This window comes from Gossypium arboreum, chromosome 9 (genome assembly GCF_025698485.1).
Source record: "Gossypium arboreum isolate Shixiya-1 chromosome 9, ASM2569848v2, whole genome shotgun sequence".
In the NCBI taxonomy this organism is placed as follows: Eukaryota; Viridiplantae; Streptophyta; class Magnoliopsida; order Malvales; family Malvaceae; genus Gossypium; species Gossypium arboreum.
This window is the reverse complement of record NC_069078.1, coordinates 74377982-74395501: the sequence shown is the minus strand read 5'-3', so window position 1 is coordinate 74395501 and position 17520 is coordinate 74377982. Positions and strand designations below refer to the sequence as shown.

General features: G+C 35.3%; 1 non-coding gene across 1 annotated transcript; it reads left to right on the top strand.

Moving 5' to 3' along the window:
- The first annotated feature begins 16867 nt into the window (after nucleotides 1–16867).
- Nucleotides 16868–16974, top strand: LOC128280944 (small nucleolar RNA R71). The gene has a single exon (XR_008271162.1). It is a non-coding gene; the product is annotated as a small nucleolar RNA R71 (small nucleolar RNA).
- The last annotated feature ends 546 nt before the right edge of the window (nucleotides 16975–17520 follow it).

Genomic DNA, 17520 nt, shown 5'->3' with positions numbered 1-17520 from the left:
AGGAAAGCCTGTTTTGATCTATGTTGAGAAAAAGTTGAATTCCAATCACATGATTATTTTTCATTATTGTAGACTACCTGGCCACTTTAAGCCAATATGCTACATGATTTGAGGTTGAAACAAGTAATTCCAAGACTAGTGCCAACTACTGTAAACACTTCTCGAGGCCAAAGACAAAAATTATTTGGAGAAAAAAAAACTAGAGGGGTATGCTCGTAGCTTATCAATACCTGAAGACCATTGTGGATCATGTTTGGCACTTTGATAATGGATGCTCTTACCATATAATTGGTAACAAATCTTACTTATTTGAATTTAAAGAAAATCATGAAGACTAGGTTACTTTTAGAGATAGGAATGAAGGTTAGATGTTAAGAAAATGAATTCTCAATGCTCCAGGAATGCCAAGCTGAAGATGTTTTCTTGGTTGATAGTTTGAAAGCCAATTTGTTGAGTACTGACCAATTGTGTGGTTAAGGCATGCTTGCCAATTTTACTAACGGTAAGTGTTTGGTAACTACAAAATTGGATGATTATGTGTGGAAGAGGTGAAAACCTTTGACAACTATTGTAAGGTAATACAACCTTTTTAATGTAAAAAAAAAAAACTCAAAACTTGAACTTTGGCATGAGAAGTTGAGGTATTTTCATTGCAAAGGCCTTCAACACCTTGTTCGTTATAATGTCCGGAGAGGAATGCCTAAGTTAAAAGTAGCCATCCTCAAAGTGTATTGTGTCTGTTTAAAAGGAAAACAATATAAGGAGTCTCATTCACAATTACAACTTATTTAAACCATTATTCTATAAGACTTGCTTCATATAGACTTGAGTGGTATAATGAAGATAAAGATCTTGGGGCAAGCGTTATATACTAGTGTGTGAGGATAATTACTTAATATATATCCAAGTAAGATTCCTTAGAGAAAAATCTGAAACTTTTGGTTAGTTTAGAAAGCTATACAAAAAGCTTATGAATGAAAAGGGGTAACTGATTTGAAGATTGCAAGCATAACTGGTCAAGGCAAAGAGTTTTGGAATGAGGATTTCTCAACTTTTTATGATGAAGAGGGCACGAGACATAAGTTTTTAGCTCCTAAGATACATTAATAGAATGGACTAGCGGAAAAAAAGAACAAATCCATTTAAGAAATGGCTTGTGTAACATCCATATTTCTAAATACCCAAAAAATTGAGATAATAGAAGGAGTAAATTGGAAGAGTGCACAAGTTGGATTATCTGGATCATGATTGGTTTAATTTCAAAGTTATTGTCGTGATGGTTGACCTTGCAATACTGCACTGTACCATGTCCAGGTTTGGTAGCGCATAGTCTATTAATTTCCTTTCTTCTCATGTTATTGATGGGTTTAACAGTAATTGTGATGGTGGTGGTGGAAAATCTTGTATGTTAACTTTGTCAAGTTCGTTGAATAGCAGCTTTTCTTATGGTGGGTTGCTCGCAGCAGGTGGGTTATTTTACATTTGTTGTTGCTGTTACTACTGTCGATAGTTTCTACGAATTATTCTTTTTGGATTAGTGGGCGACTTTATAAGTGTGCCCCTACTGCTAGTCAAACACTAAAGTCTCAAAGAAAAATAAAAAAGTTAGTAAAGAAAAATAAAACCTATGTCTATAAATTAAAATTTTCCTAATTATTCTGTTAGACGCAAAAATTAAAACTAATTCAGTAACGTTGCCTACCCAGGAACAAAGCCAACAACTTGGCTGCCTTCGACCGTGCTGATGTCTAGAGTAAGTTTCTTGCAACCAAATACGAAAGTTAGACGGTTTCTACAAGTATACGGGTTAGGTTGTAATATAGTTTTTACAACGAAGTAAGTAAGTACTCCGAGGATCATACCCAAGGGAGGCGAGTACTAAATTAATAATAACTTAAACATTAATGATTTAATTAGTATTTTAATTAAATAAAAAAACTACATAAAAGAATAAAAATAAAAAAACTAACTTATCAATTCAATCAAGTCTAAGCATAAGAGACTAACTTGTTTTAATGGTCATAACTAATTCTTATGTCAGGTTCTATTCAACCAAATAGTCACTAACCTAGTAGGATATCTAGATCTTCCACTAAACTAATGAGTTGAAAAGAATTATTTATCTCTCAACCTCACGGATCGGACCAGATTGGGGTAAGGTGTAACATCCCGAAATAAGGCCTAGTCGGAATAGTGGTTTTGGGACCACAAATCTGACATCAAAATATTTATTTTATGACTATTATGAGGCCTAGAATATGAGTATATGCATGTGTTAAAGTTTCATGACGAAATTCTGAATATAAGATGTTCAATTGGAAATTTTGGACTAAATTGAATAAATTGCAAAACTTGGTTTCTAGAAGCAATTTGCATGAAATTGCTTTAGATTATGAATTAGAAGGTCATGGAGAGAAATTTTCCCAAATTCTAAAATTTTGGACAACAATGGGCTTGCATGGATGAAATTTTATAGAAAGGGCATGAGGGCATTTTGGTCATTTGGCTTTTTAATGAATTAAAATGGGAAAAATCAAGCCAAAACCAGCCATTTTCTTCCCTATAGCTGCCGAAATTCTCTTGTCACCATAGCTAGGATTTTCAAGCTTTCCAAGCTCAATAGTAAGTGCTCCCAAGCCCCCTTTTTTTAATTTTTTTGTATTTTTGAAATCCCGGTAGCTTGCTCTCTCCATTTCTATCCATATTTCATGCTAGGGTTCATGTTTAAAAATTTACCCAAGAATGAGTTGCTTGTATTTTTATGGATTATGGAGGAATATGAAAGATTAATGTGTGTTAAACATCTTTCTCTAGTTGATTTTCATGAGAAACCCTTATAGGGACCATTTTGCAAAAGATGTAAATGTGTGGTAGAAATGAGAAAATAATGGATAATGTGGGCTATCATAAGAGAGAAAAATGTTCAGCTAGGCTTGGGTGAGATAGTAATTACATGTGTTTCATTTATACGAGCTTAGGGACTAAATCGTAAAAATGTTTAAGGTTAGGGGCAAAACGATCATTTAGACCGGGGATGAGAATTAGACTTTAAATTTGTAATGTAGCGTATTAATGAGTTAATTTTGTTGATATAAACCCCGAGGAACAAATTCCAGAGGTCGATCGAGGTAAAAGCAAGGTTTCAGAATGACCGAAACATAACTCTGAAAAGAATACCAGGTAAGTTTGGATAACCTAAAGTAAACCCTTAATGTGCATAATTGTATGATTTGTGAATGCACGATGATTACATTTATTATTGGCATAAGTTATCATAGAAATGCATATTTGATGATAACATGTGACAAATGTCCCGGTTGAGGTTGAAAAAGGGAATTCGATGGACAAACCTTCTTTGACATGTGAACTGAGATCCTGCATGTGTTGCAGTAGGATTTAGCCCGGACGGGTAGTCTGTGATCTCAAGTATGAAAAGGATCTAGCTCGGACGGGTGTTCCTTGAATGATCAAGCCTCCCAAAGAATATGTGTGCTTTATGGATTTAACCCGTACGGGTAATCCGATTAGGGTCTGAATTTAGCCTGGACTGGTAATTCAGATCCGAGCTCATTAAGGATGTTTGTCGCTATAAGGGATTTAGCCTGTACTGGTAATCCCGACATCACCTTACGAGTTCATGATATGGAGGATTTAGCTTAGACTGGTAATCTTGCCATGAGATGTGAGATTCACGGGAGTGCATATATGTGAAATGATAATTCGTAAGAATTGACGGATAATGGGTACTCCATCGAGATTTCCTAGAAACTCAACGGGATTAATATGATGTATGTTAACAAGATGATGAATGATTAGCTCGTCTATATAATTTACATGATGCTTTGTTATGTGGCTAACTTATTGATTGAGTGCATGTGATAGGAAATCATTTCATAATAGATGATTCCATGAATTGAATATGGATGTATGCCAATTACTCGATAAGTTTACTTTCCGGTTATTCGAGCTTACTAAGCATGTAAATGCTTTCCCCTCTCTTTTTTCCTGTCTCACAGAGCTCAAGGACTCATAAGAACTGGAAGACGATTGGAGAATCAACATACTATCAACTAGTCAAGCTTGGGTATAAATACATTTCTATTTTGTTAATGGCATGTATAGGGCTTTGAGTATTTTGTTATATGTGTCATTTGATTTGGCAAGTAAAGGCATGTAAAAGTATGTTTATCTCTTTGTATATGGCCATGAAAATTGGCTTAATTGAAGTAGGCCATAACCTACGAATTTATGCATAGTTTTATTAACAAGTGATTGGTCGTTATCAATTGGCAATGAGTCACATGAACGAGCCGATTTCGAATGAATTAAAGTGACATGGGAACCCATAAACACTAAATGGGAAATAACCTATTGTCGAAACCATTTTTATTTTGAAAACAATGGGGATCGACCTTTGAAAACAAAAATGTGGAGTCGCCACCAATCCCTTGATTTAGGTGTGATTGGGCCACCTACTAAAACATTTTATTCCATAAAAAAATAAATTTGGTTAATGTAAAATAAAAAAAACGGGTTCGGGAGTCGGTTACGCATGAGGAAGGGTTAACACCCTCATTACGCCCAAAAATTGATACCAAATTGATTTAATGTTGTCTTTATACCAAAAGTTTTTTTAAAAGAAAATATTTTCCAAAGTATGATTTTTTTAAAATGTTTGAATAGCTCAAATTAGCAGTCAAAATCCTCTCGTTTCAAAGATATGCAGTATCATACCCAGTACGATTGGATACAATCCTTTATACCTTTAAAAATATGATTGATTTTTGACTTTTGAAAAGTCGTACACTAAAATTGTAAAAAGGTTATCCAAATATTTAGTTCACCGAAAAAATCATACCCAGCACGATTGAGCACGATTTTTCGAATTCCCAAATATTGGATATTGCCTTGTTTCAGAATTTTTGAGTAATAAAGAAAATTGGGAATTTGCTCAAAACACGTTTATTTGTTTTAAAATAGATGGAATACTTAATGTATTGTATCAAAACATTTGCATGGAAAAGGATTTATAAACATGAAATAATAGGATACAACAAGTCACAATTAATAAATCCAACAATTATGTACAACTATTCTAAGTAAAATGTGACCAAATTCTTAATCATGGATGATGAACAATCAATACAAAAATGATATACAACAATAATTAACATGACATAATATAAATGATCCATAAAATATGTACAAAATGAAATGGAATTAGAACTTAATATAGTATAGGATATTTTCAAAATAATGACAAATTAATTAACACATACTATAAGTTGACAAGCTTGTATAAAAACTAGGATTTATTTGAAATAAATATTGTAAAATAAAACATTTGAATCGAATAATATGTAAAATATTTTAAAGCACAATTTCATTTAGAGATTGACAATGTGCATGATAACTTAAATAACATATAAATATAAAAGAAAAATAAAACACACGATAGGACATAATGTACATAACAAATTCATAAAACATGTAAATAAATTTGAAGATAATTATTTGTAAAAAAATAGCATGAAATTAATAATGTATGAAAAAATTAAGTAATTATATAAATTGTACATGTAACAAATTTTTAGAAAATATAATCATACATACAAAGAGGTAAAAACTATATTTACAAAATACCTACATTTAGTGATGTACATTTATAAAATTTATAAAGGAACTTTAAAACAAATAATATAAAACATAATTTTGCATGTAACAAATTGGTTTGGATTGATGATACGTATAAATAATACATACATAAGGATGATAAAATATGAAAATATATACAATAAGTAAATTGTACAATTTAAAATATGATCCTTAAAAGAAATATATTATACACATGGATAACCTTAAGGGAAGATGTATATGAGAAAATATTTACATAAAGCTATATGAAATTAATAACATGTATTATAGTAAAATAATTTAATATAGGTTATATGCATGTGAAAACATTTTTTGAAATAGTTGTATATTTAAATAACATGGAGTTAAAATATGAGTTATAAAATCAACTTAACTTTATATAAAAAAATATGTAATAAGTTTATATAGCAATTAGATATAAATCTACTAAAAACTACATATATAAAAATAACATAATTTTAATAACGTATGTAGATTAAATATAAATGCAAAAATATATGCCTAATAATAACTTACATGGCACATAAAATAAATGAATTTCTGAAAATGGGATAAAAACATTAAAATATGTGAATGAATTGAAAGAAATTACAAAATAACATGAAATTAATGATATACATAAACTAGAATAAATTTTATTACAAATAAAACATCAACTATTAAAATGATAGAATAAAAGAGAAAGTAAAATTATAATAACCCTTTTAAAACAAAATTCAATTATCAAAACAACACGAAATATCATAATCAATAACCAATCATGTAAAAAAATGTATGTGCAGTAAAAAAATGAAGATAATACTTAATTGAAACAAAATTAAAACAGGAGAAACAATTTACAAATAAAATAATTGCAAAATAGGGTCAATGTGCCATGCGCACAAATGTGCGGGGACTGAAATTGGAAATATCTCGCACCCCCAAAATGTTGCGCTGAACCACGGACCCAAATGAAAAAAAACACAAATTCTGGAGCTAAATCTTAAAAAACAGTAAGCAATCAGGACGCAATTGAGGGCTTCGCGCAGAAGGAAGGACCTAACGCGCAATTTCCCCATTTTAAGCAAAGGTGCGCGGATCCTACCCCTCTTGGAACAGCGTCGTTTTACTTTACAGATGATTTCAAGACTTTTTCTTTAAATATGACCCATTTTTTAATTACTTTAGAGAAATAGTAGCAGCCATTAATCCCTCAATTGCTAGGGTTTCATTTGACCCACTACCGACGAGCCAATGCTCGATTAGTGGTCGACGCCGTGCGATTAACAGCCCTTGTGAGATTCGCTGCCATCGAGATCTGGTAAATCATTCCTTCTCCTTTCTTTTTTTTTAAAAAAAATTTTAAAACATGCTTTGTTTCTTCGAAAACCAAACAAAAACTGAGAAACAAAAATTTGAGGAGAACATTCGACCCTCGCCCAAGTCTCTTCATTTTAGAGATTTTTGGGTTTTCCTTGGTGTCGATCCTTAAACTAAAAGAAATCTAGCTAACCAAAAAAATATATCAGAAAAGAAAGAGGGAAAAAAACTAGAGATCACCTTTCCAGAAATTCTTTTTGAAATTTTCTAGATTCGATATACGTATAGTGTATGTGTATGCGTAGAGTGTCCCCAATCAAGGTACAAATAATGGCTTTTTATAGCCAGATTTACAGAATAAATGAAAAATAAAAAAAATACATTTTCCTTCTATCATTTGGCTGTATATTCTGTTGCTGCTTCTTCCCGTATATTCTATTGCAGGTATGGAGAAACGGCCTTACAGAGAAAGCCGCTTGTGAAAGCCGTGCGTGAGCTCAATTGCAGCACTAGTGTGTTCTAGAAACCCTTAGGTTTCTGGTATTTTCAAACAGTTGGGCCTTTTGGGCCGTTTGTGAATTGGGCTACGGGACCGTGGAATTTGGGTGTCTGTTCAATTGGGTCAAATTTTATGTAATTGGGTTAAGGGATTTTGGGTACTTATTTAGGTTATTATTTTTGTTTGGGCTAAATGAATTTGTAAATGGACTTTAAATCCATAAACACTTTAATTTTTATTTTATTATTTTTTGTGTTTGGATTTTTTTTCTTTTTTTAATTTTCATCAGCCCAGGCAAATTGGGCCTATTACACCTATCATGTAGGAAACCAATGATATGAGGTTTCCATACAATGAGTTTTATTAAGATCATTTACAAGTGTAAAATCATGTTTTCTCTCAAACTTGGTAATTTCTAAGCATAATAGGTAGAAAGGGATGACTTAAGGCTTGGAAAATAGCCTATTAAAGTCCACATAGTTGGACACACAGGCGTGTGTCTAGGCCGTGTGTGACACACGGTTCCCTCCCATGGGTGTGTGTTATGGCCGCGTGTCCCCTGCACTTAAAATTTTAGTTCAAAGTCGTACATGGGTAGGCCACATGGGCGTGCCATGGCCGTGTTAAAATGACAGTTTTGTCTACGGGCATTTAGCACGGACGTGTTCCATGGCCGTGTTGATAAGTCAGTGTTGCCCACGGTTGAAAGGCATGGGCGTGCCCCATGATACATGGGCGTGTGAGTCTACACGACCCACCTACACGGGCGTGTGTCCCTTTATGTTAAGGAAAATGTTCTGAGGAGCCCAAGGGAAATCGAACGTGCCCGAATTTGTCCCACATTGCCTTCCGATATGTTATAGGTTTCGAAGGCCTATACAAGGGATGAGATGTTCATAATTGAAATGATTTAAATTCAAATGAAATTTTGTGACCCAAGTTAGTGTACTGAAAGTGTAAAGTTTCGGTAATGCCTCGAACCCTGTCTGGTGTTGGATACAGGTTAAGGGTGTTACATAAGGGGTTCACAGATAGACAATACCAATTTTGGGTTAATTCCTACCTAGATGGCTTCTTAAGGTTGTTAGGCCTTAAGGTTTACGTTCTTCCTATCTCAACCAGTCGATCTGCTAAGAATCTCTACATAAAAATTAAATACTCCCACATCCACTTACTAATCCCCAATAAGAGGATTAGTTCCTCATGGATCTCATAAACGATATAAACTTTATAAAGAAAATAAACTTGAAGAATAAATCAAGAGTAAAAGTTTAAGAGTAATCTTGAATTGTATTGATATTGAAGTGCATAAATATTCAAAGAATTTTCTAAATCCACAAGTCAAATTCTCCGAATAACACGAATGAAAAAAAAAATTGAAAAAAAATCCTAAGTACAAAAGAAACTAAAAACTAAAACCTAAACTGAAAGAAAAGTTCTAAGATACAGAAGAGATGATTTTGAAGTGTTTAATGAGGCCTATTTATAGCTTTAGGGTTGGCCGTCGTCCCTAGCCCTAGTTCGACTGATGTTTTTACATTAAAGTTCATTGTGCGGACCAAAACACCCCAATCTCTTTAATTCTTCACGTATAGGGTCAGTGTCATGATATCCTTTATCTTGTGTCGCAACACTGAAGGAAGTTTACTTGGCTCAAGCTCAAATCAAGGCTGTGTCATGATGATCACTAAACTAACTAAAAATTTGACTAAGGCAAGAGCACCTATCAAACAGTAATATAGTTAAAGTGAGACTGGAAATATTGTATCCACAAGGACTAAAAGCACTAGTAATTACTATCATTTTATTATCTAACCTAAGAATTGAAGGGATGTTTTCTAAACTAAACTTAATTATCTAATTAACTAAGAACGCGACAGAAATAAAAGTTAGAAAATATTCTTTGGAAAACCGATGGAGAAGACGATACCCAAGGAAGAATCCACCTAGACTTTACTTATTACTTCTGAATTAGACGATTTATTCACTTGACTCAATCCGTAGAAATCCCTGATTTATGTTATTATCTCTCTCGAGACTAAAAACAACTAACTCTTGGTTGATTAATTAAAATCTCTTTCTAATTAAACCCCTATTGTCGTATTAACTCGACCTATGGATTCCCTTATTAGATTTGACTCTAATCCGACAGATTTATGTCGTCTTATCTCTAGGATTGCATGCAACTCCGCTTAATTATGGAGGATCTACTCTTAAACAGGGACTTTTGTTCCACTAAATAAGCACATCAAAACCTGAATTAATATCCTGAAATATTAAAACAAGGATTAAATCTCACAATTAAGAATAAGTACAAGTATTTATCATATAATTCAAATAACAATAAGATCCGTCTTAGGTTTCAACTTCCCTAGGTATTTAGGGGATTTAGTTCATAACAATAAAGGAAAACATCTCAAAATTGGGACAACAACAAAACATAAAGAAACCCAAAAAATTTCTAAGGAAATTGAATGGAGATCTCCAGTCTTGAAGGAGATCCTACTTCTGAGCTAATTCCTATAGCTGTTCTTCGAGTCTTTTCGACTTTCTACTCTACGTCCCCTTTAAATCATCTTCTAAAGTGTTTATATAGACTTTGGAATGCTTTAAAACCCTCCAAATTAGTCTTTTTCGAGTAGAATTAGACTTGGGCTCGACAGGGACATGGCCGTGTGCCACGTTCGTGTGAAGGTGCTCAAACCGTGTGTAATTCTGAGTTGGTTTTTAGTTGACACGGCCATGACACACGGGCGTGTGGTCTGCCCGTGTGCCTCACACGAGCATGTGGTTTACCCGTGTGGAAGTGCCTAGGCCGTGTGAAATACTGAGATAAGCCCATTTTGTCTGTTTTTAGCCCGTTTCTTGCTCTTTTCACCTTCCTATGCTCACCTAAGTATAAAACATGAATTTAAAGGATTAGGAGCATCAAATTCACTAAATCTTATGATAAATCATCCAAAAATATGCCAAGCATGAGATAAAAATATGTATATATTATGGTTTATCAAATATCCCTACACTTAAGCATTTACTTGTCCTCAAGCAAAATCCTCAACTCATAATCAAAATAAATTCTTCTCAACTTATAATTCTCATCAATAATGATTCGAAATGATTCGCAAAAAATCATACATTGAGAATTCAACTAAAAGAACATCAAAGTTTCAAACAATCCAAGTTGAGCTTTTTAATCATAAAAATCATAGGTATCTCCCCTTGTCTAAATAATTTCCTTTAATTCCAAATTGACAAGAGTTGGCATCCTCTCTAAAGATTCACTCAAATCACTCAAAGTGTTTAAGGTTCAATAATTAAGCAATCAATAGTCAAACATGAAATGTTATTACCACAGGGTTGCATGAAAATCAAATCTTTACCACTATAAATGAAATGATGCACAAATCAAAAGGTCTTTAGCAGGGTTGTAATAGGGCTTGAGTTAAATGTGTGGATAAAGGCTTACAAAGAAGGTTAGAATTGAGATTAATTTAATAAGTTACCAAACTTAGAATAATAAAGCTAATTACTAAATTACAAACAATTGCCAGAATTAAGACTATCCAAAACTAATGAAATGAGTTTTCTTTTCTTGAAATAATAACTTTAACTTATCCAAGCTCTTTATAACAATATGTAATTATATGATTATAAATATACGTTTTTTAGAATAAGAACAAGTACAATAATGGAAAGTACATAATAAGAAATAATTCAGCAACTGGAATGAATGAACATTAGTTATGTAACTAATCAAATCAAATCTCGATAAAAAGGAGACAATGAAAAGGGAGAAATTCTTAACGAATCAAGAAGGGTTAAGTTGTGGGTTAACATTAAGGGGAAATCAAGAAACAATGGTTAAGGCTCAAAGAGGTTTACTAAGGGTCAATTATGTGGGTAGGCTTTTTATGGGGTAAGTGGGTTAAAACCTAAGTGCCTTTATCATCTTGGGGTATCAAATCAATGGTGTGGTCTCGACATGTATAATCAAAGTAAGTTCTAGAATAACAAATCAGTATTGACACACTTATAAGCAACAGTAAAAGTTAGCAAAAAAAGGATATATGCTCTAAAGACTCAAGATCTCACAAAAATTATGGCTTTTGATGTCAATCCTGTGAATTTAAAACTTCAAGATAATACCTAAATTCAGGGAAACAACCTAGCAATTTTAATTCTCAAAAGTCAACTTATCATGCTTGATTCTCTAATGTCTTAAGATTAAACAATCAATGTACAATTACCTATGATTTAATTCAAAACATATCAACAAAAATTATAAATCAATCAAAATTCACTCTAATAATAATATGAGAAAATTATTTGAGAATGAGATAAAAATTCAGGATTTTCTAATAAAATATAAATAACCTCCTCACACTTAAATGTACATTGTCCTCAATGTACGAAGATAGATAATAATAATATAAATATAAAATCAGAAGAGAGGGAGAGAAGCGAAACTGCCCTAAATTTTTTTGATGAAATCCTTAGAATAGTGACAGCTAAAGTTGTAGATAAGGCTAATGAAAGACATGATTCTGAGTTACTAATAAGAAAATAAACACCACTGTGGAAGAGAATTAAGGGATTACTTGATAATAACCATAAAGATAAATATAGTTCAAAATATAAAATAGAAGTCTTCAAAAAAAAATAAAAAAATAAAATAATAAAATAAATAGACTGCGTCAGCGTCGTGGTGGTGGTGGAGGCGAGATGTGGAAGTGCTAGTAGATCTGCTGCAGAGTTTCCTCGATGCTGTTGAACCTCGCAAAACACCGTTACTCGAAGCGAGTGAGTCGCTTGGATATATATGGTCACGGTGGCAGCAGGAGGTCGGTGACTCGGTGGTGGCGGTGGGTGTGGGTCCTCTTGAGAGGGAGGGACATCATCAGTAGTGTCCTCTGGCTCATCCTGGTCATCAGAGTGAACGAGTCTGTACTGAGGGGGGTCAAATCCACGGTGTCCCTCTATCGTCCTCATGTAGATTATACTAGATATTCCTTGAGGAGACATTTGACCTACTAGTGTGAGTGTTGATGACATCGCTGGAGTGTCAAAGAGGTCGAAGTGTCGAGAGAGACGAGTCACATAAGGGCCGAGAAAGATAGGGCCCTTCTTATGGCGTTCAGTTTTGTTGCAGCAAGCGAGTGCGATGAAATATGCCAAAGCAAACATATGTCCGGTAGCCATGCTCCACAGGAAATAGGCGTCATAAGTACTAAACACTCCTGTGCTATCTCTCTGACCTGTTAAAGTGTGAGCTAGTAGGGCGTGAATATACTGTAGGGCTGGAGAGAGGTGCGTCACTTTCGAGTGACTCGCGTCATAGATAGTTAGGCCGCCCGTGAGCTCAGTTCAACATTGTAAAGGTGAGTAATGAATATGTCTATGAAGCTGAAAGAAGTCATCGGCGCTCATGAACTCCTCTGTGTAAAGTCCCAAAGCAGCACCGAACTTTGGGACGTTTTTATGTCGCACCATCCCGCCAAGCGAAAGGTGATAGTGTTGGGCTCGTCATGGACTAACATAACTTGTTGGGCTGAAAATATGGCACCAAACTCTAAGGTGAGCTCTGAGTAGGTGGGCTCGATAATGGTGAAAAACTCATCCTACGGGGTAGTGGTAATAATCACGCGCACCTCATCAGCCAAACAGAGCTACTCTAGCGCGACCCAATTAATGTAAAAACCCACACCAAAGGGTCGTACGCCGAGAAGCTAATATAAATCCTCCTGGTTTCTCGATGGAAATTGGAGCAAAGGGTGGCGAGTTGCGGCCGAAGCGCTCGAGGAGGTTGTGCCTGGGCCTTTCCATTTTTTTGAAGCGGGGATGGCAGTTTTCTTGCCTCAAGTGTTTGTCATGATGTACTTGAAAAAGTAAAATACATCGAAAATCTTAGGAGGAGATATATGAGTATGACAAAAGTGTGACTTAAAAGGTTTTAGTGTGATAACAAAAATGGTTAAGATGTAAATTCTAGTCCTATATGCGCTATGACCGAAACATGGAAAAGAAAACTAACAAAATATGAATCTAAACTAACAGTATATAAAACTAATTAGCAACAACAATAGTAAAAAGGGAAAAGCCAGAGCACCTAATAATGAAATAAATACTAAAGACAACCCTAATATTATTGGCCACGAACCAAATTTACGAAATTATCAAAAGAGACTATGATCAGGACTGGGAAAAATCAAAGAACAAGAACCCTTATGGAAAAATGAGTAATCAAATAGAATTCAATACTGCTCCTATCAAAAGTAGAATAATAATTAATTGTTGATGCAAAAGATTACTAACAAGATCGAATAATTGCACCAAAATTAGAACTAACAAAATACTAATGAGATTTAGCAGAAAAGTACAGGATAGAAAATAAACAAAATAAATAAAATGAAATAAAGATATGAAAGGAAAATAAAGAAATAAAGAGAATGAGGGGCAAAGGGTAAACCAGCATCGGAAAGAGTGGTGGCAGAACGGAGGTTGTGTGGGTGGGTTCGGGTCGTTGGTGGTTGCTGGTTGGTGATGGGGTGAGGTCGACGGCTTGGGGATGAAGGGATGGTTGGTGGTTGGTTTGAGAAGAAGAAGAGGAGAGGGGGAAAAGGGAAAGGAAATAGGGAGAAAGAAAGATAAATGGGAGGGAACAAAAGAAAAGAAAGAAGAAAAGAGGGGGAGTGGGCCGACGGTGGAACGATGGGGAAAGGTGGTCGGAGCAGGGGACTGCGACGGCGGCTGGTTGGGAGATTTTGAGGAGAAAGAAGACAAAGGTAAAGGAAAAATTAGGTTTTGGGGGGTTAAATTAGACACGGTCGTATGAGGCCCGTGTTGGGCCACACGACCGTGTCACATACTCGTGTGGATCATGGTTAGCTCGTGTTTGTCATGAAAATTTTATGGCCATTCGTCACACGGCCACAGACAGGCCCGTGTGTCCAGGCCGTGTGGTGCACATGGCCATGTTCTACGTTTTTTGCTTCTCCCATGCCAATCTCGTCTGCCACACGCCCGTGTGTCTGACGACCATGTGCCCTTCCCGTAGAGCTCTCTGACTTGTTTAAAATTTGAAATTGAGCTCCAGTTTTCACACGAACTGGGACACTCCCTTGGGACTTCTTTTTAGCTCGTGTTTCTGTCGATTTTTAGGGATTTAAGTCCTGTTTCCACATGGCCAAGGACACGCCCGTGTGTCCAGGCCGTGTGGGTCACACAGCCATGTCGCCTGGCCGTGTAACACATTGTTTAACCCTGTTAGAGCACACGGCCTGGGACACGCCCGTGTGTCTAGGCCTGTGGGTTAAAATCCTGCATTTAAACATGAAAAATAGATAAAATAAAATAGTTAGTGGTGTTAGTGCTTGGGTTACCTCCCGAGAAGTGCTTGTTTAGAGTCTAAGCTTGACTTACCTCGCATTCATATGGTCATGGTGGATCACGGAGTCGAAACTCCTTTTTCTTGCTATCAAAGCCTTTAATTAAATAAGGTTTAAGTCGAGTACTGTTTACCTTAAAAGTGTCGAAATGTGAATGGGTTACCTCGACTGTACCATATGGATAGACTTTGAGTATCGTAAAAGGAGTCACTCTGTTTGCTTTGAGCTCTGTCGTGATAATTCGAGGGTCCTTTTTGTCTAGCCAGACTTGGTCTCCAACCTTGAATTGATTGGTTCTCTCATTGAACTCGTCGTGGTGTTGCTTTTGCTCCTCCTTGCCATGAATCTGCCATTCATCTAGTTCATCTATCTATAGCATTTGTCATTCATGGATGGTTTCATTGTTAGTGAATGAACTAAAACGTGGCTCATTTATGTTACTCAAAAATTTTTCCTGCAAAGAGGGTTGAATCACACGATTAGTCTTATTAACCGAATTCATAAGGTTATCTTCCTTACTTGATGTCTCAATTGAATTACGAGCCTGAAGAATAACTATTTCATCACCTGCAAGAAGTGTTAGTTCACCTGTACCAACATTAATAATAGTTCTAGTAGTCGCTAAAAAGAGTCTTCCTAAGATTAAAGGAACGTCACCGTCCTCTTCAATGTCTAAAACAAAAAAGTCTACTGGGAATATGAATTTATCAATCTTAACGAGTACGTCCTCAACAATATCCTTAGAAAATCTAATAGTTTTATCTGCCAATTGTATACTTATCTTGGTTTGTTTAGGTTTCCCAATACCTAGTTGTTTAAATATTTTATAGGGGGTGACATTTATTCTTGCCCCTAAATCGGCTAAACCATTATCAACATTTAAACTACCGATTACACAAGGGATAGTAAAACTTCTTGGATCATTTAGTTTGTTGGGTAGTTTATTTTGTAGAATTGCCGAGCAAACTGCATTTAATTCCGCACGCCTCAAATCATCTAACTTTTGTTTGTTTGCTAGAAACTCCTTTAAAAATTTCACTGAATTGGGCATCTGCGAAAGAGCTTCAATAAACGGTAAGTTAATATGTAACTTTTTTAAGATGTTAGGAAATTTACCGAATTATTCGTCTGTGCAGTCTTTCTTTATCACTTTAGGGTATGGCACACGAGGTGTGTATTCTCTGCTTACCAATTTTTGTTTGTTCTGGTTTTCATCCACCTTATCTTGGCTTACCGTAGTTTTTTGCCTTGGTTCTAGTGTGGACGCAACTAACCCTTCTTCATATTGAACAGTAATCGCATAAAGCTGCTCTCTTGGGTTAGCCTTGGTGTTGTTGGGCAAGCTACCTTGTGGTCTTTTGAGATCAGCTTAGCAAGCTGACCTATTTGAGTCTCGAGACCTTGAATTGACGCTTTCTGATTTTTAAGTGCTGTTTTGGTGTTTTGAAAACGTGTTTCTGACACCGAGATGAATTTCATTAGCATCTCTTCAAGGTTTGACTTTTTCTCTTGCTGGTAAGTTGACTGAAAGCCTAGAGGGGGTTGTGGTCTTTGATTGCCTTGACCACCCCAAGAGAAGTTAGGATGATTCCTCCAACCTACATTATAAGTATTACTATATGGATTATTCTGTGGTCTAGAATTATTACCCATATAGTGGACTTGTTCATTCATAGTACTATGATCGTAGGCTAGGCATTCTAGATTATTTATCCCTACTCCATTTGTATCACACTACATCACTGAATGTACCTGCGCAGAGACACATAAACCATCAATCTTTTTATTTAAAAGTTCTACCTGGTTAGATAGCATAGTGACTGCATCTAGGTTGAAAACACTGGCTAATTTTGTTGGCTTTGTTCTCATAACTTGCCACTGATAATTATTTAGTGACATCTTTTCAATGAACTCATAAGCCTCCTCAGGTGTTTTGTTATTCAAGGTTCCATCGGCCGCTGCATCAACAATCTATCTAGTTGAAAGGTTTAAACCATTGTGGAAAGTTTGAACCTGTAGCCATAAAGGTAACCCATGGTGAGGGCACCTTCTCAAGAAATCCTTGTATCTCTCCCATGCATCACATAGTGTTTCTAAATCTGTCTGCGCAAAAGAAGAGATATCATTCCTCAATTTAGCCGTTTTGGCCGGCAAAAAATATTTAAGTAAAAATTTTTCGGTCATTTGTTCCCAAGTAGTGATTGACCCTCGTGGCAACGAGTTCAACCACTATTTAGCCTTATTCCTTAATGAAAAGGGAAATAACTGAAGGTGAATGGCATCATCAGAAACGCCATTTATTTTGAAACTATCACAGAACTCAAAGAAGTTGGCCAAATGAGTATTTGGGTCTTCATCCTACAAACCATCAAACTGAACAAACTGTTGAATCATTTGTATAATGTTAGGTTTCAGTTTAAAATTATTTGCAGCAATTGTAGGTCTAACAATACTCAATTCAACCCTCGTTAAATTAGGCTTAGCATAGTCATACATAGTACGAGGAGCAGGATTCTAATTCACTTGATTAACGGAAACCACAGGAGGCAGCGGATTATTTTGATTTTCAGCCATCTCCTCTGTATTAGTGGTGTCGTCCTCGTGCTCTTCCTCTATATACCGTAAACTTCGCCTTATTTCTCTACGATTTCCACGAGTTGTGCTTTCAATTTTGCTATAAAA